The sequence below is a fragment of the Falco rusticolus genome, chromosome W, assembly GCF_015220075.1.
Source record: "Falco rusticolus isolate bFalRus1 chromosome W, bFalRus1.pri, whole genome shotgun sequence".
NCBI classification, from domain to species: Eukaryota; Metazoa; Chordata; class Aves; order Falconiformes; family Falconidae; genus Falco; species Falco rusticolus.
In genome coordinates, this window is record NC_051209.1 from 21,440,404 (window position 1) to 21,466,909 (window position 26,506).

At 44.1% G+C, this 26,506-nt stretch overlaps 1 long non-coding RNA gene across 1 annotated transcript; it reads left to right on the forward strand.

The window, feature by feature from the left end:
• The first annotated feature begins 2,570 nt into the window (after positions 1-2,570).
• On the forward strand, positions 2,571-15,251 carry LOC119140689. The gene is made up of 3 exons (XR_005101688.1): positions 2,571-2,782; positions 7,281-7,285; positions 15,242-15,251. It is a non-coding gene; the product is annotated as an uncharacterized LOC119140689 (long non-coding RNA).
• The last annotated feature ends 11,255 nt before the right edge of the window (positions 15,252-26,506 follow it).

The following is a 26,506-nucleotide window of genomic DNA, read 5'->3' on the forward strand; positions in this document are numbered from 1 at the left end:
GCAATGCAGCAATAGCTTGAGTTTATTTTACAAGAAACTATGCAGTTAGATACATGTCAGAATATTGTCCTACCGTTTCAGGGTGTCAGTTGTGGCTGAAAGTGCCATTGCACAAAGTGTTGTCCTGTAAGCGGGTTTGTTACCTGGTGCACAGCACTAATTCACACACCCAGTCGAGGTGTTCCTTATTTCTTTATTCTAGTTTGCACAAAGTAGGGAGCTAGGTGGTAACCCACAAATACCTAGCTCCAGGACTGTACGAATGTTACAATATTTATACAGTTTAGCATACAAAGACATCAGCTTTTATTGGTTGCAAGTTAGCCAACTCCTTCATTACTTAGTACTCTGTTTCTCATTTGTCAAATAATTCTCTCGCTTCTCAAGTTAATTAGTTTGCATGCTCAGTCTCAACTTCTTTTGGGTCTGGGGGGATTTCAAGAGTCGGTGGTCAAAGAATCAGTGGTCCCGACCTTCCCCTGCTGGAATTACCTTTCACCTAGTTTTGCTGAGCTCATTGCTTGTGATGAGCTTCCTATCAGCCTATTCATCCCGAGGAGGTGCTTCCTTTGTGAAGTTCCTTTTCTGAGCAAATGGATTTATCAGTGCTTAACGGAGACGTAAAAAGTGCTTGTTATCTGAATTAACCCTTAACAACTCATTTGCTCCAACCACCCGATGTAAAAAAAAAAACACCTAGAGAAAACAATCTATTCCTTGATTATTCTCAAATTACAAGTGTAGCCAAATGCTTGCTGAAATAAAGAAGTTTCCAGAACAGCCACATTAAGTAACTTTATTAAATTAGTTCAATATGACACTTTTAGACTTCCATCTATTTTACAGAGTGGAATTGGATCTCCTAACAAGTTTATTTAGCATAGACAGAAAACACATCCCTATTATTGAATATAAATCATCAGCTTTAAAAACTATTCCTACCTGGTAGCTTTCTGTTAGCACTGCTGGTATTCATGACCAAGTGTCAGAGAAACCTACAGCCCTTGGTAAGGCTAGTTTTAACAAACTCAGCAATACAGGTTTGAAGGTCCTGTCCTTGTTCCAAAATTATTTCTTTTGAAATAGCTTTTAATCTGGTGTCACACACACCCCACCCCCAGAGGTTTATGTAATCATTCTATACCAGTACACCTACTCCAAGATTACTGAAAGCTAGGAAGTAATCTCCAAGATAAACTCGCGCAAGTTACGTGAAAAACGGTGATTATGTAGACAAGAATAATACAGCGCTTCCACCAAAGGGATCAGCATGAGCTTAGCTGTTTTGTTTGATATGTCAAATGCCAAACAGCCAACTGTACTACTTGTTTTAGTAATCTGAAACAGCCCCAGCAGATGCTGCCTGATGCCCAGCAGGCACATGGGGGACATGCTTTAACCCCAGCCGGTAATTAAGTACCACACAGCCGCTCGCTCACTCCCCCCTCACCCAGAGGGATGGGGAGGAGAATCGAAAAGGAATGTAAAACTCTAGGGTTGAGATAAGAACAATTTAATAACTGAAATACAAGCAAAAGAACACTAATAATAATAACAATAACCATTATAATGAAAAGGAGGGAGAAGGGAAGAGAAATAAAATCCAAAGGGAAGGGAGAAAAGAAAACAAGTGATGCACAACACAAGTGCTCACCACCCACTGACCTCGAGGTCAGGTCCCGGCCAACCCCCCCAGTTTATATACTCAGCATGACATCCCATGGTATGGAATGCCTCTTTGGCTGGTTCAGGTCAGCTGACCTGGCTGTGTCCCCTCCCAATTTTCCATGCCCCTCCAGCCCTCTCGCTGGCAAGGCCTGAGAAACTGAAAAGTCCTTGACTTAGTATAAAAATTACCCAGCAACAACTAAACCCATCAGTGTGTTATCAACATTGTTCTCACACCAAATCCAAAACACAGCACTGCACCAGCTATTAAGAAGAAAATTAACTCTATCCCAGCTGAAACTAGGACACATGTGAGAGAGTTACCTCTACACACATGTTTGAGAAAGAGCAGAAAGGGCAGACACTGAAGGCCAGGGTGAAAAAATTACAGGTACCGTGATGAGGTGGAGAAGGGATACAAAAGAAAACATGCAGGGAAGCCAGGCTTCACTAGTTCTGCTGCTTGCAAAGGACTTTGTAGTGTATGAATGAATAGTGAATGCTGTACCACTAATCTAAAGGATGACGCACCTATGTTTAGCTAAAAGTCGGGAAATGTCCAAGGACCCTTATTGTCAACATGACGGATGTACAGACTGCTAAGTCCTTGGGTTGGTTATCTTTAGAAAGGACATTTGGTTTTAGATTCCTGTTGTACATGCAACGTGGCGAAGACAAAGACTTTAAACATGGCCGCTAAGGAATAGTCTGCGCAGAGACAACTCCTCAAGGACATTGCACAGGCACGAGATATGTAAATGAATTCTCAGAATTGTAATGAATATGTAAACGATTTCCTGGAAAGTTAATGAATAGATATGAGTTGCTTGTATAAAGGAGGGACTGAAAAGTCCCCTCGGTGTGCATGAATTTGGTGGAGCGATCCCCCATGCACCCAGCACTGCCAAATAAAGATAACCTCCGCTCACTCTAATATTGGTGATTGATTCTTTAAATCAATTTGGCACCCCAGGTGGGACCTCCTCTGCTCGGCTGCGGGACCCATTGAGAGCGGGGACTCCCTAGGGTACCCCCGGGGATTTTCCCGGAGGGGCTCCTCGTCTCATCTGGATCATCACAGGAGCAGACAAGGACTCCATCTTGCGGAGCAAAGGTACTATCTTTATTCAAATATTATATTAATTGTAAATATTATATTACTATTATATTTAGAACAGTACTGTTTTGTTCTGGATATTTCTGGTTCTGGGGACCGGTCCATCTGTAAAGCTGTCTGTAAGTCGTAAGATTTCTGTGTGCTTATGCAGGGTGGCGTATGCCAGGTAGCTAGCACTGCAGGCATACATCTGATTCTGATCTGGTATTCATTCCAATATTGAGGTAATATCAGAACTCTGATTCTGTTTTGGTCGGAAGACTGACACGTTTGATGATTTGAAGTCAATCTGTGTATATAGGATTAATAATATAGGGTTACTAATAATAATTGTTATACTCATTTTATGCTGGAAATGTGAGAACATTTCTGTATTAGGTATATTATGAATGTTGGTATGTGGTTATTGTCTTGAACATCTGAGGGGTGAGTGTAAACCTCTATATGTTTTAAAGCACATATAGTGTAAAGAATTATTGCGTATATGGTGGGGGTTGCTGCTTAAAGACAAAATTCATCTCTGAGCAGTTACTCTGTGCTGTTTTGGCATCAATTTGGGGAGCCAGCCAGGAGAACTCTCCACCAGTGCTGGAATCCAGGGGCCTGGGGACCCTCAGGGCTCCCGACTGCATCTTCTGTCAGCAAGACTCTCCTACCCCTTGGCTTCTCACACAGGTGGACAAGGACTTCTGCACAACATAAAAGGTATTTATATTTATTCTTTGTTTTGAATATTTGATTGTCTTAAGAGTTGGTTTTACCCCATAAGACGAAAGACGGGACGCCGTCTCGCAGGGTTGAGAAGAAGGGACGCCTTCTGAAAAGGGTAATAGCCCTATTTGATTGTCTTAAGATTTGGGAAACTAAAAACTTCCTTTAGGTTGTCCTAAGATTTGGGGAATTCCTAGAATGTAACAACTGAAGTAGCGCTCTGTGTCTTGTTTGTTCTATGTGTTGTCTTGTTACATGTTCAAAATTGGAGTTATGAAATGTATGTTGAAAAAAAAAATAATATACTGGTAATTCTAGGCAAATAGCTGAAAACTTAACACTCTACTTAAGGCCAGAAAAAAAATTAGAATGTGGTTTTTGGCAATTGTTCACTGAAATGTGTATTTTGTGTGATAATGCGAACTGTCAGCATTCCTAGACTTGTATGTAAGTGCACGGTACTGTGTAACATGCTGCCTGTGTGACTGAGGGCTGCCCGGAGAGTGTGATGTGTGTGAGAGACGCGGTGTCACTGCGAAGCGAGTGGGGAGTCCCGATCTGTGTTTCTGTGTTCCCCCGCAAGGGGCCGGCCAGAGATGGATGGAGCGATTGAAAAATCAATTTATGAAGTGTTGGAATGCATAATTAGAAATTAGAGTGGGAGACTGTGGACCAAACATTAGAACTAACATAATATGTAATAATAATAATAAGAAGAAAAATAATGAGACCAAGAAATAAGGCTAAATAGAGGTCTTGAACTGTGGTGTGTGTTCTGAGATAAGTATGGTGCCTCCAGTAATAACTCATACATTGTAGACAAATACCAGACTTATTAGGAAGATGGGGGGCAGACCTAGCCAAGAAATAAATACCAAAACACCCCTGGGATGTATTTTGAAGCATTGGAAAGAATTTGGCGGAATTCCCGGAGGAAATTTGAACAAAAAGACATTTTTAAAATATTGTCAGAATTGGTGGCCTTTGTATACATTAGATGATGGTGAAAGATGGCCACTCGAAGGAAGTCTTATATTACAACACAATTTTATAGCTTATGCTGTTTCTTTGAAGAAAACAAAAGTGGGATGAAGTATTGTGTGCAGCTATGTTTGTGTGACAGAAGGAGTGTGGGATTAACACCACCTGATCTTTGATTATGGCTCTAGAAAAGGATAGGGAAAAACAGACCTAAACTAAAAGATGTTTGAAAGTTGGTTGTGAAAGACTTATCAGGATAATCTAGAAGGTTCGAGTTGATTGTTACTAGGTAATGTAAAAAAGTTGATAGAAGGAACAGGGAACGTGTACAGAAGGTAAGAGAAGAAGAGCTGGGTCGTGCTAAACTGGTAGAGGAGATGAGGCAGAGACAGAGGAGAAATGTCAGGCAGAAGTGAAAGAGTGAACCCCTCTCCTATGGGATCGGATCACTGTGCATATTGTAGGGAAAGTGGACACTGGAAGTGAGATTGCCCTTAGCTAAAGAACCATCAAGGGGTTCTGGTGAACTAGGGACTAGGAAAAATGACGTGGAACTTTTAGTGAATACAAAACCAACTTATTTGGTGTTAAACTTCAGTGAAAAGAATTTGTTACAGTTGTGGGAGCTGCTGGCCACCAGGAAAACATCCTGAAACCTTTAAAGTACAAACTAAGAAAACAAATAAGAACGCCCAATTCACCAAAATCTTTGTTGGGATGAGATTTATTAGAACATCTAGACATTTAAAGAAGGAGAAATGAAACTAAAAGTTAAAAATGATCAAGTAATTGAAATATTGAGCTTATCTTTAATTCAACAGAAAAGAGGAAAAGAGGACCTCCCTGAAGTAAAAGAAATCTTTAACCAGGTATATCTGGGAATAAATTCCAGGTAAGGCGAAAAATGCTTTACCTGCTAAAGTAAAAATGATAAGGGGGAGGCCTGCCTAGTTCAGGTAAAACAATATCCCTTGGTCAGCAGGGCTGTGGGGGATATTGGCATAAAAACTGAAATAAAATACACTCTGTAGTAGTTCTACTAATGTAAATCTGTGTGTTTTGCCATGACAGTGACTTGTTATGGGATGTGCAGATGAAACTGCATTGACAGTGAAGTACAAGGAATAAGGTTGGTCAGGTACCTCCTACCACAATCAAGGGCAAGACTGGGTTGGCCTCTGTGTTTGCCACCAAGAAGAATCTTGAGCTCCGCTGTTAGCTGCAACCCAGTAGGCGTTGAGCGGTGAGAGCATATGCCATGCCAGACCTTGATGTGAGGAATGGCCCCCGCTGTTATAAGAGGGTCATCCAGGAAGGAAGAACATAAGATGACCCATTGAGGCACTGATTTGGAAATTGGAAACCGCCTGGCTGACCATGAGGCCAGACGAGTAGCAGAGGAGGAATTATCCTTAATACCAGACGGTAAAATCCAAACTGTAAGTGCAGATCAGGAGCCAAACTATTCTAAAGAAGACCTAAAGCTAATTCAGGACATGAAAGGTAAAATAAAATTAAATAAGTGGGCTTATTTGACAGATGGCCATATAGTGGTACCATCCAATTTAATATGGACCACAGCCCTAACAGAACATAATAAGACTCATTGGGGAGCTGATACGTTATATAAAAGTCTAAATCAGAAACTGATAGGGCGAAACTTGTATACTGTAATAAAGCAGGTGACTCAGCAATGCAAAGTGTGTTTACGTAATAATCCCAATGTAAAAAATAGAATAAAACTAGGGAACATTAGTAGAGGAAATTAGCCAGGACAACAGTGGCAAGTTGATTTTTCTGAACTCCCAGGAAAAGGGGGGGGGGGGGGGGGTACCAATATTTATTAGTTATGACTGATACATTTTCAGGTTGGCCAGAAACTTTTCCTTGTCGAACAAATAAAGCAAGAGAGGTAACAAAGGGATTGTTAAATGAGATTATTCCCCACTTTGGGGTTCCGGCAACAATCTCTTCTGATAGAGGCTCACACTTTTGTGCCAAAATAATACAACAAGTGAGTACAGTATTAGGAATAGAATGGCAATTACACACTCCTTATAGGCCTCAAACAAGTGGTCAAGTGGAAAAAATGAACCATTTACAGATAGCGAAAATAGGACAAGAGACAAATCTAACTTGGCCACAATTTCTTCCCTTGGTATTATTAAGAATATGAACTAAACCGAGAACAAAGGAGAATTTAAGGCCTTTTGAAATATTATATGGGAAACCGTACCAGTTACAATTTGCTGGAGAAGATTTAAGGCAGTTAGGGGAGGGATATTTGTGTGAATATGTGAAGGCCCTCCAGGGACAATTAAAAGTTATAAATAAACAAGTATTGGGAACAAGGGCCAGAGGGTTGGATCAACCAGTCCATTCCTTTAAATCTGGTGACTATGTGTATATAAAGACTTTTTCAGGGAAACCTTTGGATGAAAAGTGGGAAGGACCCTATCAGGTGCTGCTGACAACCTTCACCGCCGTCAAGATAAGAGAACAACCAGCCTGGATTCACTACTCTCGGATAAAGAAGGCTCCTGAGAAATCATGGGCCATCACCCCAGCAGGGCCCATTAAACTACGGTTCTTTAGATCGTAAAGAAATCTCCGGAGACACAGTGGACTGTCAAAAAGGATCAGGGACATTTGTGTAAAGTTATTCTGATCTTAATTGTAACTGTTGGAGAGATATTAGAAACTGAAACATGGTTAAACAATATCCGTCTTCAAACATTGCAAATAATTGTTAATGCTACGAAAGCTAAGGAATGCTGGATATGTACCTCTCTTCCTAAAGGAGGCCTGGTAACACCCCTGTATGGGGTGGCCTCTCAAAACTGGAATTATCTCGATGACAAATGGCCTACCTGGCCAGACTTTTGGAAAAAGCCAAACCATGGTGGAGGATATTGCCTATTTGATAATAAAACATATGAGTTGGGTCCCAGACTTGATTTACAAATATTAAACCTAACCACCACAGTATTTATGAAAAGTGATAATAATTGTCATTGGAAAGCTCGAAAAAAGACAGAAGAAGCATGTCCTGGAAACCCAGGGCAAAACACTTGTTCCCAATCTGATGGATGGAATGATTAAACAGACATCCATAAGATATGGAACAAGGTGCAGATCCTGCATGAAATTACTAAAGATGATTTATCATGGAATCTAAAGCTATATGGGACAAATTAACTTCGTGGTTACCTAATTTGGAATGATTAAAGCATGCTTCTATTATAATACTTATTGTAATAGTTTTAGGAATATTAATATGTGTATTACTTCAATGTTTTGTTTGGTGCTGTCGAAGAATGATCATAAGGCATAATGATTTTTTGTAGTTGCAAAAGAATTTGCAAAAGTTGCTAGAAAAGGGGGGAATGAATGATGAATGATGTGCCACTTATCTAAAGGATGATGTACTTATCTTTATCTAAAAGTTGGGAAACGTCCAAGGACCCTTATTGCTAACATGGATGTACTAATTGCTAAGTCCTTGGATTTGTCATCTTTAAAAAGGCTATCTGGTCCTAAGTTCCTGTTGTTTATACAACGTGGCAAAGACAAGGACTTAAATCATGGTCACTAGTTTAGTGAGATATGTAAATGAGTTCCTGGAATTGTAATGAATATGTAAACGATTTCCTGGAAAGTTAATGAATAGGTATGAGTGACTTGTATAAAGAGGGAACTGAAAAATCCCCTCGGTGTGCATGACTTAGGTGGAGCGATCCCCCATGCACCCAGCGCTGCCGAATAAAGACAACCTCCGCTCACTCGAATATTGGTGACTGATTCTTTAAATCAGGATCATTCATCCAGAAGGCAGTCTCTGAATCTACAAATATAATTCAGGCTTAATTTTGAGGGGGGAAATTGTGCACTCTAAAAGAGATTCTGGGAACAAATCAGGATGTGACTAAGCAGAAGGCCAAGACCCACCAGTGAAATGAGGTACTAAGTTATTCGATAATGTAAAAAGCCTTCATCATACCACCATGCTATGGCAGCAAAGCATAACACCACAGGCTCTGCTAAACAAGGGAAATTAGTTAAATCTGTTAAAATGCCCCAACTTCATTGATTGCAGCTACAAGTGGCAGCCATCATGTATCTTCACTCCCTGGCATATTACTGAGAAGGGGATGAGGTATGGAGAGTTTGAAGAAACAAAGACTAGTCTTAATCCTTGTGGAATCATAGGAAACTCTCTCTTTGACCCCAAGTGAGGAGAATAAGTTTCAAGCAGCAAGGATTTTGAAAAGGGCTGTGGTTCTCCTGTCTAAATGGAAGATGAACCCAAATGGGAGATCCATGATGCAAAGGCTGTTCACACCCTTGCAGATGCTGGAACGGATGTGCAATTGATGGTTGCTGAATGATGATGAGAAAGTGCTTTCTGTTTTATATTCTGATTCTTTCTGTAGGAGACAGCAGGGCAAGTCAAATTACAGGAGGAGGTGCTGCCTGGAGATATGGTGGTGAGAGGTGAGCAATGTTCAATTGGGGTATGTCTGCTGGCAGTACAAGTACTGGGAAGGGTGTCAGCATTGGCCTGTACCCTGCCACTTTACTCTGTTATTTCCAGCAATTTTTATTTAACAGCCCACAGAGAGGAGTGTGGGGCTGTGCCAATCTCCTGGAAAGGCAGTGCCAGCCCCTACAGACATACAGGGTCTGGGCTGAGCAGTGCAGGGGCAGTGCTCAGGGCTGCCAGGAGCGAAGGCTGCCAAGGGCAGCTTATTCCCATTTTCTCCTTCTCCATTAGCCAACTGTAGCATAGGAGCAGAGACCTCAGCTGCTGTGGGCTCAGTGTTTCCCCCCAAGGATAAACTTGACCTGCTGCCTGGCAGTACCCCAGTAGTCTCAGCGACACCCCCAGGAGCAGGGGCAGCTCATGGTTATCTCAGTCCATGGGCTTGCCAGACAGAACTGTGACTCCTTGCTTTATGCTTTTGTTGTATTTATCCTCCTTGTTTTGAAGCCCTAATGGAAGGAATCTTAATTCAATTTCAGTGAAAACTCTGATTCTCAAGCCAGATGTTCAGGATCATTGAATGCACGTAATAGATTAGCTCTTGAGCCTTGCTTCAGTGTATAAAAATCAACTACAGAGCCTTGCAGAAGAGGCTCATCAGCCTATGCTTTATAACTACTGAAAATCCTGACTTGAAAAAAAAAAAAAAAGCAAATATTCCAGTTATTTCAATGGGCAAGGAGAGATGAAAAGGAATTCAGTGGAGAGTGAAGCAAGTCTTCTCTAAACACAGTTCCAGATTTTGGAAGCTGCTGCCACCAAAATGGGGTTTCCTTTTCAAGGAGAGAGGATTTTCTTGATAGGAAAGGAGTTTGATAACCCTGGACTCTGGAAAATTGGGAATGACTCAAAGACAAACACTAATTTATCTTGGCACTTAATTTGATTCAGCAAATGCTGGAAAAGCACTGTTTTCAGCTGCTATTAGGGCTTTCGTGGCTTTCCAAACTCCATTCCAGGAGCTTCCTGTGGCAAATGTTTCCAACATGAGTAATGAACATCCACAGCACCCAAGTCCCAAAGGGAAGAGGAATAAAACCAGAGAGATTTGGGCTTCAAAGCCTCTATCTATCATTTCATGCAAAAGCTGAAACAAGCATGTTTCTTGGCAGTTATTGGAAAGAAGAAACATTCCCTTCTTTGCTTTCTAATAGAGTCCACATGGTTCCTACCCATCACTTCTCTGGTAGTTTGATGCTACACACAATTTTTGGTCCAAATTAATAATAGTTTAGACTTTGCTCTTTTATTTCCAAACCTTTGGACAGAATCCCATCTGCAGAAATCTTTGCTGCCCATCATTCTCCTCTGTGCCTTCAGCAAGGAATAGCTAGCCCACAAAATCACAGTCTATGGGCAGAAATTTTGGACTCAGAAGTAAAAAGCAATGGAGGAACTGATTTTCCATTCTTGATCTCTGTTGTGGTTTAACCCCAACCAGTAACTAAGTACCATGCAGCCTCTCACTCACTCCCCCCTCACTCAGAGAGATGAGGAGAAGAATTGGAAAGGAATGTAAGACTCAAGGGTTGAGATAAGAACAATTTATTAATTAAAATAAAACCAAAAGTACAATAATAATAATAATAACAACAATAACAGTTATAATGAAAAGGAGTGAGAAGGGGAGAGGAATGAAATTCAAAGGGAAGGGAGAGAAGAAAACGAGTGATGCACAATACAATTGCTCACCACCCACTGACTGATGCCCAGCCAGTCCCTGAGCAATGATCGGTTGCCTCAGCTAACACCCCTCACCCGCCCCTAGTTTACATACTGAGCATGATATCCCATGGTATGGAATACCTCTTTGGCTAGTTCAGGTCAGCTGTCCTGGCTGTGTCCCATCCCAATTTCTTGTGCCCCTCTAGCCTTCTCAATGGCAAGGCCTGAGAAACTGACAAATCCTTGACTTAGTATAAACGTTACCTAGCAACAACTAAAACCATCAGGGTGTTATCAACATTGTTCTAGCACCAAATCCAAAACACAGCACTGCACTAGCTACTAATTAGAAAATTAACTCTATCCCAGCTGAAACCAGGAAAATCTATAAATGATCAAATACACTTATCTGAATGTGTGAACCAAATCTAAAATAATAGGACATCAAAATAGCAGTGCTTTGAATTCACTTTGTACTGGAATAAAACAATGAAAATGCTTCATGCTGAGAACATATCCTACTGATCTGGAGATGATCTAAAAGGTTTAATTTTGCTTTTAGTTCCAGGGCCAGTGTGTGTTGCAAGAGTGCTGAAAGAGAAAAAAATCTGACCCCCTCCCTACCTCTCAGCTGTGTGTTTGTACACCCAGCATTACCCTTCCAACCTTTGCTAGCTGAGCTCAAACACAGCCATAATTATCTTTCCCCTGTTGGTTCTCTGGCAGCAGCATATTCCTCTGTCTGGTAATCAACAGTTTAAGATGAAGTGAAGCACATGGATCTGTTTGTCAGATAATGAGATCTCAGCTAAAATGCAATAAGTGCTAGATGAAAGCTGCTTTCCACCTCCTCTGCAAGCAAAAACTCTGTTCTGTGAGAAAGGTGACTCTTATGTTATACATAATGACATTGGGAAAGTGGGTTATTAGTGATGTTATTATGTAAAATTACAGGCCACTCTTTCAAGAAGCAACAAAAAATAATTAAAACTTTTTTTAAAAAAAAAAAAAAGAAAAAAGCCTGCTGTGGCTCAGGCAGGGCTGTATCTGTAATTAAACATTTACAGTTCCTTCACTTAGAAATAATCGTTTGCAGTGCTAACTCCTCTATACCAGACATAAACTGCTATTTCACAAGCAATCTCCACTGAGCCATACTACGAGAGCCAGGCCACAGCTGAAGGGATGAAGGCCACTCAGCACCATGCCACCACAGCACACCAACCATCACCAAATTCCTAGCCAACCATAGTTCTCTGGGCTTGTTCCTTCTTGGGCATGCTCCCAGCCCTGCTCTTGGTGGGCTACCTACTCCCTCGGTCTGGCTGGCACTTCCACTGCTCCTGCAGCAACATAAGGATGAAGTCTCCTCCAAAATGCCTGTGCTGCCCTTTGGCTCGCTGCTGCAACGGCCACGGACAAAGCCCTCAGACCTCAGCATGGCTGCAGGGTGAAAATGGCTCTGAAGCCTTTTCTCACCTCTACGCTGACCACTGTGAACCCACAGGAGCAAGTGAGGTATTTTCACAGAAGGCTTCTGTGATCTGCTCTTTGTTTCTGCAGGAGTTTTGGTCAGTAACAAGAATTCAGGCAAAACCCACCACCCTTCTCCTCAAGGGAGCCTCCACAAAGATGGGCTACCAAGGGGAATGCAGATTCATGGGGTTTTCCCAGTGTTGTGCACCCAAAAAGGGCTTACAGTCACAGTCTGTGCACATTTTCTCCATGGTTAAACATTTTCTTCTCCTGCAACTCACTGCATCTGAGCTCTGCTGACAGCAATGGTGCAGAAGTGCTTTGGACAATTTGTTTTGTGACACCCAAGCTGTGTGTAATTTGCAGTTACACCAGTTCCCAGAGGTACCTAGCAGAAAGGTGTGTTTTGTAGGTGTTTTCCTCACTGGTTAGAGGAAGCTATTGATAGTTGCCAGAGGAGGAGAGTGGGGCAGATCCAGCTCTCTTACATGGTTTCTGCCCTCACCCAATACAAAGCACAGCACTATGAGGGCTGCTATGGGGCTCAACCAGACCCAATACAGGACTGGAGGAAAGCCAGCGTTACTCCAGTATTCAAACAGGGCAAGAAGCAGGACCCAGGAAACTACAGGCCAGTCAACCTCACCTCCATCCCTGGAAAGGTGATGGAACAACTCATCTTGGACGTCGTCTCGAAGCATGTAGTCATCAGGGACAGTCAACGTGGATTCACCAAGGGGAAATCATGCCTGACCAACCTAATAGCCTTCTATGATGGAACAACTGGCTGGGTAGATGAGGGGAGAACAGTGGATGTTGTCAACCTTGACCTCAGCAAAGCTTTTGACGCTGTCTACCATAACATCCTCACAGGTAAGCTCAGGGAGTGTGGATTAGATGAGTGGACAGTGAGGTGGACTGAGAACTGGCTAAATGGCAGAGCTCAGAGGGTTGTGATCAACAGCGCAGAGTCTAGCTGGAGGCCTGTAGCTAGTGCTGTTCCCCAGGGGTCAGTACTAGGTCCAGTCCTGTTCAACTTATTCATCAAAGACCTGGATAAAGGGACTGAGTGTACCCTCAGCAAGTTTGCTGATGATACAAAACTGGGAGGAATGGCTGATTCACCAGAAGGCTGCGCTGCCATTCAGTGAGACCTGGAGAGGCTGGAGAGTTGGGCAGAGAGGAACCTAATGAAGTTCAATAACAGCAAGTGTAAGGTCCTGCACCTAGGGAGGAATAACCCCATGCACCAGTGCAGGCTGGGGCTGACCTGCTAGAAGTCAGCACTGCAGAGAAGGACCTGGGAGTTCTGGTGGGCAGCAAGTTGACCATGAGCTAGCAGTGTGCCCTTGAGGCCAAGAAGACCAATGGGATCCTGGGGTGCATTAGGAGGAGTGCGGCCAGCAGGTTGAGGGAGGTTATCCTCCTCCTCTGCTCTGCCCTGGTTGAAGCTGCACCTGGAGTGCTGTGTCCAGTTCTGGGCTCCCCAGTTCAAGAGAGAGAGGGAACTGTTGCAATTTGAGTTACGGCGTTCAGGAAATAATGCAACACAAACAAACTAGCAAGCGGAAAAAACCCCCGTTATTTGAATCTCCAGGTTTATGTACCTCTTTAAAGACACAGCTCTATCCCATCGTTGAAGCCTGAGCAGCCAGCAGCCCAGTCTAATCCCTCATATCCCTCAGGGAAATACTTGAAAGGGTCCAGCAGAGGGCTACAAAGATGATGAGGGGACTGGAACATCTCCCCTATGAGGAAAGGCTGAGAGAGCTGGGCCTGTTTAGCCTGGAGAAGAGAAGACTGAGGGAATCTTATCAACATCTACAAATATCTTAAGGGTGAATGTCAAGAGGATGGGGCCAGGCTCTTTTCAATAGTGCCCAGCAACAGGACAAGGGGCAATGGGCACAAACTAGAACACAGGAAGTTCCTTCTGAATATGAGGAAGAACTTATTTACTTTGCGGGTGAAAGCACTGGAACAAGCTGCCCAGAGAGGTTGTGGAGTCTCCTTCTCTGGAGACATTCAAAACCCACCTGGATGCGGTCCTGTGCAACCCGCTCTAGGTGAACCTGCTTTAGCAGGGAGTTGGACTAGATGATTTCTAGAAGTCCCTTCCAACCCTGACCATTCTGTGATTCAACCCTGGAGAAGTCCCTTCTCCTGCTAGCATGACCAGGTCAGGCACAGTGAAGTAGTGTGTCTGGCCTGAAGTATGCTGCCCTGAAGGGAAGTTGTATCATGTGAGTAGATTTCCATGAGCAAAACCGCACACATTGACAAGATGAGTAAAATTTTCTGTCACGGTGTAAATCAAATACAGGCTGCAGTTCAGCAGGTAGTGTAAAAATCTAAGCGGAAAAGCAATACTACCTAAGTTTTTTGCCCTTTAGGCCTACAAGCATTATAGGATTTCACCAAAGCATTATAGGATTTCCCCAAATTCTTTCTGGTAGCATTACCGGAGTAGACTTCTGCCACTTTCTTGGTAAGGCTGATGCTCTGTGAAAATCCAAAACAGGGTTAGAACAGCCTTTTTGGCAGTGGCCCAGACACAGACCAGCGGTGTTTCCATCCAAGACAGCCATTGGTTACAGGATTATGGAGAATTCCTTTGCAGAGCAGTTCTGCCTCTCCCTGAGTTTCATAGGTGCACTGTGAGAAATGCTGTGAACTCTCTTGAACTGGACAATTTCTTACACTTTGCCTTGCTCCTCTCTTTCCCTGTCTGGCTCATTGCTTTTAACAAGGGTTAGTTGTTTCTCAAGTATACAGTGACATGATCTGCTCAATGTCAGTTACTAATTGCTCTGTACCCTGCTACTGAGGACAGCAGGATTCTTTGCTTTGCTCTTCCTATGTATGGATCCTGCAGGAGTTTTGTCTACAAATAGGATAGCCAAAAAAAATTATTTTTCTGTAACACAAAACTAAAAGTCACACAAGTGGGAGGAAAACTACCTGGTAGAAAAGGACCTGGGGGTGCTGGTTGACAGCCAGCTGAACATGAGGCAGCAGTGTGCCCAGGTGGCCAAGAAGGTTAATAGCATCCTGGCTTGTATTTGAAATAGTGTGGCCAGCAGGACAAGGGAAGTGATTGTCCCTCTGTACTTGGCGCTGGTGAGGCTGCACCTTGAATACCGTGTTCAGTTTTGGGCCACTCACTCCAAGAGGGATGTTGAGGTCCTGGACTACGTGCAGAGAAGGGCAATGAAGCTGATGAAGGGTCTGGAGAACAAGTCTTCTGAGGAATGGCTGAGGGAACTGGGGTTGTTTTGTCTGGAGAAAAGGAAGGCCCTGGGGGGGACCTTATTGCTCTCTACAACTACCTGAAAGGAGGTTGTAGACAGGTGGGGGTAGGTCTCTTCTATCAGGTAACAAGCAACAGGACAAGAGGAAATGGCCTGAAGTTACGCCAGGGTAGGTTTAGATTGGATATTAGGAAAAAATTCTTCATGGAAAGGGTGGTCAAGCATTGAAACGGGCTGCCCAGGGAAGTAGTGGAATCACCATTCCTGGAAGTGCTTAAAAGCACATAGATGTGGTGCTTAGGGACATGGTTTAGTGGTGGACTTGGCAGTCCTGGGTTATATGGTTGGACTTGATGGTCTTAAGGGTCTTTTCCAACCTAAATGATTCTATGATTCTAAGTGACTGAAGACCTTGTATAATGCAATTAATTCCTTCCAACACAGTGTAAACCACATTACACCTACCATAACCAGAGGCAGGTCAGTGAAAAGCTGTCAGAGGTGCCCCATAGCCTGTTTCAGGTGACACTGACACAGACAAAGGGGTATATACCCCTAAAGGTGCATAAACTAAAGGTGCATAAATTAATTTGCTTTCCTTTTTGGCTCATATGCTGTTACTGTTTAGGAGAAAAAATGGTGGTTTTTTTTTTTAAAGAAGTCATTCGTCTTGGCATCTTTGGTAATTTAAATTTAACAAGCGCAGAAATCTGGATGAGTTCATAGGAGGTGTAATTTTTTTCATATAGAGCTCAAATTTATTTAGCCAACACAGGCTTTGGAGAGAAATAGAGAGACCTTATTTCTCTAATACATCTTTAGAAAAGCCTCAGAAACCTCAGGACATGGAAGCTGCTAAAGCACACATTAAATTTACTGATCTGATTTTAATGATGCTTCTTAGTTCATAAGAAAAACAGATGGGACACTGAATTATGGCCAAGAGATCTTCTGCAGTGGAACACTTTTGCTCAACAAGTCTCACTCCATGTGTGTCATTTCTGTTCATCAGTAATGTCAAAGTCAGTTTCTGGGGGGAAAGAAACCTGAGTAGTACTATGAAAGGCTCAGCCAGAGGACTGTTAGCAAATCTCTGGCCAGAGATGCTCCTGATGCACAATGCAGCAAGCCAAGCCTATGCCTCCACCTTTAGGCTGAGTTATAAGGATGATACATAGGAAGAGTAACATTATCATTGTGGTCAGCACATTTATTTTGCTGCACTCTGTGGCCAGCTGTAGGCACGGACGAAGCAGGTAGCTGCCAGGATGCAGCCTGAAAGATGGCAGCAGCATCGCAGAGACATGTAAGAGAGAAACTCTGTACCACACAGCCACCATTGGTGACATATCTGCTGTTGCAGCAGCAAAGCCAGCAGAGCCTGCCTGTCCTGGGGGAAACTGGTGGATCACAACCCCACTGGGGCAGGAGACCAGGCTGGCCAAGGTCATCTCCCGTCCTTCCCCACCAGCTGAGGGGGGGCCAGCAGAGTGGGGCTGGGGCAAATCTTCATTTTAACCCCTCTCCCCAGGGCACCAGCTTTCAGCTCCTCTTGGAAACTCAGTTTCACCTATCTGCTGATAAAACTGATCCAGGAGACTAGCCACAGACGTGACTTAAGTATTTTTTATTTATCTTTTTTTTAGAAAAAACGTGATTCTCAGAGTGCCTCTGAAAAGGAAATTGAATCCTTTCAAGTAACTTCTGAAAGTCTCAGTGTGATATCTTTACCATGTGCGCCAACTGACGGGATTTTCTGCTGTTGGTCCTTACCCCATTTTCCCCCTGCCTCCTGAAACATAGCACATTGCACAGATTACCTGTATCCTAGTGTACTGGGTTTACATGGCAAGGTTTTGGTAGTGGGGCTACAGGGGTGGCTTCTATGAGAAGATGCCAGAAGCTTCCCCATGTCCAACAGAGCCAGTTCCAGGTGGCTCCAAGACAGACCCACTGCTTTCCAAAGCTGAGCCAATCAGTGATGGTGGTAGCACCTCTGTGATTACATATTTAAGAAGGGGGGGAAATTGCTGCGCAACAGCAGTTGGAAGAGAGAGGAACGAGAATATGTGAGAGAAAAAATCCTGCAGACACCAAGGTCAGTGAAGAAGGAAGGGGAGAAGAAGCTCCAGGCACCAGAGTAGAGATTCCCCTGCAGTCCATGGTAAAGACCATGGTGAAGCAGGTTGTCCCCCTGCAGCCCATGGAGGTCTACAGTGGAGCAGATATCCGCCCTATAGTCTATGGATGACACCATGCTGGAGCAGATGGATGCATGTGGTGACGCAAGTTGAGGCGGACTGAAAAAAACACTGTCTGCATGGCTGGGTTCAGACAACATGGCCTTTATTGTTTATACAAACTATTTATATATCTTAGACAATACAGGTGTCAGACCCTGATAAGTTTTTGTGTTCTTCTTCTTGCTTGCTATTTGCTGTTGCTGTAGGTGCCCGTATGCTGCGGTTCTAAGTTCCGATTCTTCACACCCTGTTTACATACCTGACAATTTGTGGCTGTCTTAAAGGTACACGACTAAGTCTTTGAAGTCAACTAACTTGTCTGCAGACCCGCTGCAGACCCAAACAATTCCCCCTTTTTGTTTTTGAACAGCTAGTACCAGGTTTGTCATGTTCTACAGGGCCCTTGCAAACATGACAGCAACTAAGGCAATAGCAAACAAGCAATACTGCCAATTGAGTGAATGGATGCCAAAAAGGCTGACATTTTCTCAGATTTTGGTAACATGTTGCTGCAATGGAGGGCCTAAAATCCATGCAGCACATACCATCAAAATCCTCACAGCCATGTTCTTGAGCCAACAACAAAAAGCCAATAGTTGCTCTGTTGTGTATGTAATGGTGGCAAATTTGACTCACATTCTTAACTGCCTAACAAACAAGGTGATTTAACTTTTTAATGCTTTCCCTGCTGTTACTTCGAATAAGAGAAGAAATTCTGCAATACGTTCCCATCAGTTCCATAAATCAACTACATCATTACATGCTTCATCCAAAGTTATATTGCTTTTAAACGCATTATGCTTATCAGCATGTTCATGTGTTGACTTATGTGGGTGTCATGGTCCCATCATAGTCTTCCACTACATTAGCATCTACATAAAGACAACTATCGACATTCAAAGTGCAAACAATATTGACTTCTTTTGGGTTAACATTATACAGAGCTAATCAATTATCCCAAATATCAAGACTTTCAGTAAGATTCTTCATTCCCCACATACATTCACTTTTTTGCAACAATGTCTGCAAGTCAGTTTCAAGGAAGGGCACACCAAACAAGGACTGGTTCAGTAAGGAGGCCACACATTAGTTGTTGGGTTGACTGACAGCAGCAGTGCTCCCACGGTCTGGCACGCTAAGCTCAGGCCGCACACAGCGAGCAGGTATCCATCGCAGACCTTCATCTGTAGAAACACAAGCATAACCTCTCCCCCAAGTTAACAATTCATGCAGTCCCGACCAATGCCCAGTACGAGGATCTTTCATGCATACTGAGACACCTTCATGCTTTTGCTGCTTGTCACCAATTGACACAAAATGCTGCACAATGGGAGGCACCGCATGGTCGGCAGAGATTTTCAGAAAGTTCAAAACATAACATGCTTTCTCTAATCGTGCCTCTGGGGTCATTCCCTTCGTTCCCCCTTTTTGTTTTTCAAGCTGGTGTTTAAGAGTACCATTCATGCGTTCAACAATGGCTTGGCCCGTAGGGGAATGGGGAATTCCAAATTTGCAGGAGATCCTCCATTGGGAAAGGAACTGACTGACAGGCCTGGAACTATAGGCAGGTCCACGGTCTGTTTTGATTTCAAGAGGGACACCGAGCACAGAAAAAGCACATTGCCAGTGCTGAATGACGTCACGACTAGTCTCACCTGTGTGGGCAGTAGCAATCATTGCAGTAGAATATGTATCTATTGTAACATGGACATATTTTTGTCTGCCAAACTCATTGTAATGAGTTGCATCTGTTTGCCAAAGTTGTAAAGCTTGAAGGCCTCTAGGATTAACTCCATAATTTGGCACAGAAGTAACATTTTGACAGTCTGGACAGGCTGCAATAATACTGCATGCAGCAGCCTGAGAGAGACCCTTTTGGCCAAACTGATGATACAAGGATCGCCAATTCTGATGATAGAATTGGTGGGCTAACACGGCTTGCTGATGGACATCAGGAACAGGCACTGACAGAGCCACAGAAACTAGAGCATCAACTCGAGCATTGCCTTCAATTATAAAACCAGGTAGGGAAGTATGGCTGTTAACATGCATAACATAATATAGAGAATGGCGTTTCCGAATCTCTTCCCAAACTAAAGTCAAAATTGCAAAAAAGCTTGGGGTTGTTGACATGGCCAAGGACAGCCATATCTAACTTGGAAAGGAGGGCTGCCACATATGCCGAATCAGTAACAAGATTAAGAGGGCCTGGAAAATACTGAAATGTCAAAGCCGCAGCCTGTAATTCTACAACTTGCAGGGATCCTTCCTGATATACAATTTGGGAATGCCATTGCCCACTTTTTTTCCAAGCAACTGTGGCTTTTCCCATTTTTCCAGATCCATCTATAAATACTGTGTCACCTTCAATTGGTTGTCTTTGACTTAGTTGCTGTGGCTGCAAAGTTAGATTTACAGTCATTTTCAGAAGTGGATGAGGTGGGTGATGGTACTGAATTTGCCCTTGAAAATTGGCAAAAGCCACTTGAAGGGCAGCAGAATTTAACAGCGCCCATTCAACATAGTATTGTTGTACAGGGATAATCATAGTTGCTGGATCAGCTCCAGTCAACTCTAAACATCTTTTTCAGATTTTTATGATCAAATCGGCAACAAGTTCATACCATTCAACAGCAGTTTTCTTAGGCTGCAAAGGCAAAACCAACCATTCAAGTACATGCAGCGGATCTTCCCAAGCCTGGTTCCACTGGGCCAACATAGCATAAGGGGAAGATTGGTCCATTAAAATAAAAACCCCTTAAAGGAAGCGTGATATCTACACGCCACGCATGTCGCAAAGAGATCAACTGTTCATCTTCTTTCACAAGTGCTAAGGTTGCACGTGTTAAATTGGGGCTAAAAGATCTGTGTCTCCTTTTAAAAGTTGCAAAAGAGGGTGTATTTGTTCATTAATAAGGCCTAAATAAGACCATAACCAATTTAGCATTCCTGCAAGTTTTTGGACATCATTCAAAGTCTTTATGTCCAGTTTCAATTTAATAGGTTGTGGAGACAGAGTTCTTTTCAGCACATTCATGCCCAGATATTTCCAAGGCTCTTGCCTCTGAACTTTTTCAGGAGCTACAACCAATCCAAACTCTGCTAAGCTATGTCTGGCATCTTTTTCAACTATGTTCAGCAGTTCTGTTGACGGTGCTGCCAGCAAAATGTCATCCATGTAATGATAACAGTAAACATCCTTGTATTTGTCTCTCACAGAGCTCAGGGCTTGGGCCACAAACCATTGACAAATGGTTGGCGAGTTTCTCATGCCCTGAGGCAGCACGGTCCAGTGGTACTTTTTTGTGGGCTCAGAGTTATTTCTAGATGGTACTGTAAAAGCAAACTTTGCTTTGTCTTTTGGATCTAAAGGAATGGTAAAAAAACAATCTTTCAGATCAGTAACTAAAATGTCCCAGTCCTTTGGTATCACGGTGGCAGATGGCAATCATGGCTGTAAGGCCCCCATAGGGGCCATCACTGCGTTGACTTTACGCAGGTCATGCAATAATCGCCATTTACCAGACTTCTTTTTATCACAAATACAGGGGTGTTCCACGGGCTATGTGATTCTTCAATGTGGCCTGCGTCTAACTGTTCCTTAAGTAATTCATGCAGGGCATACAGGTTTTCTTGGGGCAGGGGCCACTGATCTACCCATACCGGTTTGTCAGTTAACCAAGTGAGACCAAGGGTAGGCTGTTTCACTCCCTGCAGTACAGTGGCCCCAGTTAAAAATCCATGGTGATATGAACTCCCCATTGTCCTAAACAATCTCGACCCCACAAAGTGAATGGTGCGGTGGCAATGTATGGGCAGACGGTGGCAGTCTGTCCTTCTTGTGTTTTGATCTGTATAGGTTTTACAGACCATTAGCTAGTAGTCATGCCCCCCAGACCTACAACTCCTGCTGCATTATTTATCAAAGGCCATTGAGGTGGCCAGTCTTTGCCCGATATGACAGTTACATCTGCTCCAGTATCCAGAAGACCGTTCAATCTCACTTCTGCAGGAGTGCCTCCCGATAGCGCCAAGGTGCAGGTCAGGTTGGGTAGTTGTGAAGATAGTTCTTGTGTCCAACACACTTGAGGTATTCCTGTGGAGCTGAATCCTTCATCACCCCGCCACCTAGGCTCTGTTCTGGGAATACAACTCATAAAAGGCACAAGTTGAGCAAGGCATATAATTTTTGGAATTGTAACATGAGGCACAGGTGTAGAAACTGAGGCACATATTTGACCTGTAAAGTCTGCATCAACAACACCAACATGTACTTGGATATTTTGCAAAGTAGTACTAGATCGACCTATTAGTAAGGCACTAAGGCCCTTACCTATTGGCCCCTGAGCATTCAAAGGGACCTTAAACACTCCATGGTTGGTTAGAGTTACTGATTCACTGGTGTATACATCCATCCCTGCTGATCCCTGGGTCCTCCCTGATAATTGGTCACATAAGGCTGGACGGTTGGTATGACAACCTGAGGTACTTGTGTCATCGCGTGCCTCCTCGCGCTCTTGTGAGCGTTTCCCTGGCGTGGTAGGTGAAATCCTTCTTTATCGTAACAAGAATGATATTGTTTTGCAAAATTCCCTTGCCTTCCACAGCAGAAACAAGGAATTATCGTCAAGGACAGTTTTGGTCATGGTGCGTGTTGTCTTTTGGAGGGGCAGTCCTGTTTACGATGTCCTGACTTACCGCAAGAATAATATTTCATTTGCATAGCAGCCATTACTGCTAGTTTGTGTTCCACGGTGCCCACCTTGGCACAGGCTGATATCATCGCTTCTAAACTGGGTTCACCTGGTAATCCTTCTATTATTTTTTGACAATCAGCATTAGCATTATCTTTGGCTAGTTGCCTTACTAGCATGTCACGCAGGTGAGGGTCAAACACTTGAGAGGCAATAGCATGTTGCAAGTTTTCCACAAATGGCAAAAATGGTTCTTTTGGATCTTGCTTAATTGCTGTATAACGCTGTTTTGGCTCTGCTAATTGTGCAGTTTTCAATATTGCTTGCATGCCTATATTTTTTACTTGATCTAATACTACGGTGGGCCACTGAGCCTGATCTTGAGGGTTGGCATACTGCCCAAGACCCATCAACAGATCAGGCCCATTAGCAAACCGGGGATCATCTTGTGGAAGGTTTATATTCTGCAGCCCCTGCTGTTCTGCAGCTGTCTGCCACGTGGCATGGAAAACAGCTAGTTGCACAGGTTGGAACATAATCTGTGCCAGCTGAGAATTATCAAAAGGAGTCAAAGCACCCATGGTTAGCAAATGCAGCAATTGCATTGTAGGTGGCGAATTCACCCTGTACTGAGAAACAGTTTTTTGCAAGTCCTGGACTACTTTCCAAGCAAATGGTGTGTGAACGTGAGGATTACCAGCAGCCGCATCTCCCAATACAATAGGATATGCATGCAGTGCATCGGTGGAAGGAGTAGGAAGATCAAGGAGTGGTCCGCCTATCAGTTCTACTAAATCCCAGTTTCCATCTCTTAATGCTCCATCTCTTGCAGCCTGCCAAAATCGCTGAGGGTCGCTCGTCATTACTGTACCACTGGAAACTGGATTTTTACCACCTCCAACTTCTTCATTGCCTGTGACTGATAACATTGTCGTAGCTGGACCCGAATCCGGGTTTTCGGCATTTCCATCCTGTGCAGGCAGGGCCGGAGCCGAGGGAGGAAGGCGTGTGTGCTGGCACAAATGTTGGGGGGAGTCAGGGGGGCTGGGATCAGTCCACCGAGGTTTCTGCTTGTCGTCCTCATCCTCGGAATCGGTATCGAGTATAAGTTGATGCAGTTGGAGAGATTTAGGGGATTCGGGGCATTGGGGAGTGACGCCTGGTAAGGGGCACAGACTCTCCCCCTCCCCCACCCCCTCATCCTCTTGTCTGTATTCTGGAGGGGGATACAGGGGAGGTTTGAACGATGTACCCTCATTCGCATTTTGCTGACTTTTTAAGCCCCCACTTGCGTCTTGCGGACTCTGCAAGCCCCCAGTCGCATTTTGCTGATTTTGCAAGCCCCCATTTGTGTCTTGTGGATTCTTGAAGCCCCCTACAACATGTCTAAGCAGTCCCCAGGTAAGCAAAAGCCCCGGCGCCTTTTTGTCCCCTTTCTCCAGAGCTTCTGACAGTGTTGATCCTAAATTGTCCCAGGTCGACACACTAAGAGCAGTCGCGGGGGACATTTCCACTCCATGTATTTTGGCCCACAATAACACATTTTTTAACTGAAGCCCATCTAAAGTAATTCCACGCTTCTCTAATACTAATTTCCACATTGATAGCACCATGGTATCTTCTTTAGATAAGTTACTCCCTATGCTGTCCCTGGTGGCTCACCTTACCTGTATCACGTTCTCCCAGGATCTTGCAGCCGCTCGCTGCGCTACTCTGTTTCACCAGGCTCCACCTCTCCAGCAACCTGCTGGTCACAGTCTCAGTATCTGCTCCTGACACCCCTTAACGGGGTCAGATCGGCACAGTCTCAGAATCTCTTTTTGATACCCTTTACTGGGATCACATCGGCACATCACAGTCACCAAATGTGGTGACGCAAGTCGAGGCGGACTGAAAAAACACTATGTCTGCGTGGCTGGGTTCAGACAACATGGCCTTTATTGTTTATACAAACTATTTATATATCTTAGACAATACAGGTGTCAGACCCTGATAGGTTTTTGTGTTCTTCTTGCTTGCTATTTGCTGTTGCTGTAGGTGCCCGTATGCTGCGGTTCTAAGTTCCGATTCTTCACACCCTGTTTACATACCTGACAATTTGTGGCTGTCTTAAAGGTACACGACTAAGTCTTTGAAGTCAACTAACTTGTCTGCAGGCCCGCTGCAGACCCCAACAGATGCACATGAAGGAGGTTGTGACCCTATGGAGAGTCTTCCTGGCAGGACCTGTGGACCCATGGAGAGAGGAGCCCATGCTGGAGCAGGTTTTCTGGCAGGACCTGAGACTCTGCAGGAGACCCACACTAGAGCAGTCTGTTCCTGAAGGCTTGCATCCCATGGAAAGGAACCACTGCTGGAGCAGTTCATGAAGAACTGCAGCCCATGGGAAGGACCCACATTGTAGAAGTTCATGGAGGACTGGCTCCTGTGGGTGGGACCCCATGCTGGAGCAGGGGAAGACTGTGTGTAGGAAGGAACAGCAGAGACAAGGCATAATGAAGTGACTGCAACCCCCATTCCCCATCCCCCTGTGCTGCTGGGGGGAGAGGAGGTAGAAAACTCAGGAGTAAGGTTAAGCCTGGGAAGAAGGGAAGGGTGAAGGGAAGGTGTTTTAAGATTTGTTCTTATTTCTCATTATCCTACTCTGATTTTATTGCCAATAAATTAAATTAATTTCCCTGAGTCAAGTCTGTTTTGCCTGTGATGGCAATTGCTGGGTGATCTCCCTGTCCTTATCTCAACCCATGAGACTTTCGTTATATTTTCTCTCCCCTGTCCTGTTGATGGAGGGGGAGTGATAGAGCAGCTTGGTGGGCACCTGGCGGCCAGACAAGGTCAACCTACCATGCCTACACAACAATCAAGCACATATTTTCCTGAAAACCAGGAAAAATCAATCCCCACTAGAAGTGTGCTAGGAAGTTACACAGGCAAAGCAAAGATGAGCAGCAGAGACGGGGGCTAAAGATGTCCACCCTGCCTGGGAGGAGAGAAGCACTCTGCCTGGCTTTGTCTGAGGTCTTGCTGTAGATTCATTTCTGCATCCAAACTGAAGTTCATGCCCTGCAGGAACCTGCAGTGCAACATGGAGTCCTGCTATGATGGGCACCACAAAGGGGAAGCACTTGCTTTTGGGGAGGCAAAACCCCAAAATGACCAGAAATTCTAGTGGTCTGACCTTACTTTACTATCAAAGCAACTAGGACCTTAATGTGCTACACTTGCAGTGAGCAGAGCAGCAGGAGCTGTCACAGGGCCAGCACTGCCCAGTTTGGACCCCCTGTGGTGGAGTGATGTACTGGGGCCATCAAAGGGAGGGAAGGAAGAGTGAAAAAGGGGAAAGAAACATTTCAGCTGAGGCCAGACTCAGCTATCTAAAATATTCATATTTGATGTAAGCTCCATCAATAGAGAGAGAGGGGCCATGCCAGGAGGCAACCCAGCTTGTCTCCATACCCAGAGCACATAGCATGCATGCAGCTTGCTGACAGAGGAGACAGATCCTGCCCAGTGAGACTACACATCCCTTTTAATTGAGGAAAAACTGGAACTGAATGTGGCATCAGACATGGCAATTGGATCTGCAGGAGGATGTTGCCAGGGAGTGGTCATCCACTTGTGCCAGCTGGAGCATCCTGCTGGTGAGCACTGCAGGCAGCTGCAGGGCAGTCGTTCTCCCTGTGCTGGCTTCATGTTGCATTTCAGGGGTGGGTGTGGGTGAGTTGTGCCCCATTTTCTTCAAGTATCTTCCTGAGTGTCCATCCTTGCTAACTACCAAGAAGCTGACCAGAGCAAAAGCTACAACACTGTAAGCCTATTCATGGCAGTGGGTTTCATAATAATACTGGGGGGGGAATCAAATATATTAATCCGTAGTGCTGAGTGAAGATGGCTGACAGGGCAGTGGGGACAGACCCCTCTGTGCTCACTCACTTTTCTGTTTTTAGGAATCAAAGTGAAGTGGCAGTGTTTCTCTAAATTATTTGCTCACTTCGGTTCTTATAGCATAAATTTAAAAGTGGAGTTTTATAATAACTGATTATGAAGTGCAGGCCAAATTGAAGCATTGGGTTTTTCAAAAGAAAAAATGTTCCTTTAGTACTTAACTGAACTTCCAAAGGATACCTCAGCAATATCCTGTCCTGGCCAGTTTTCTC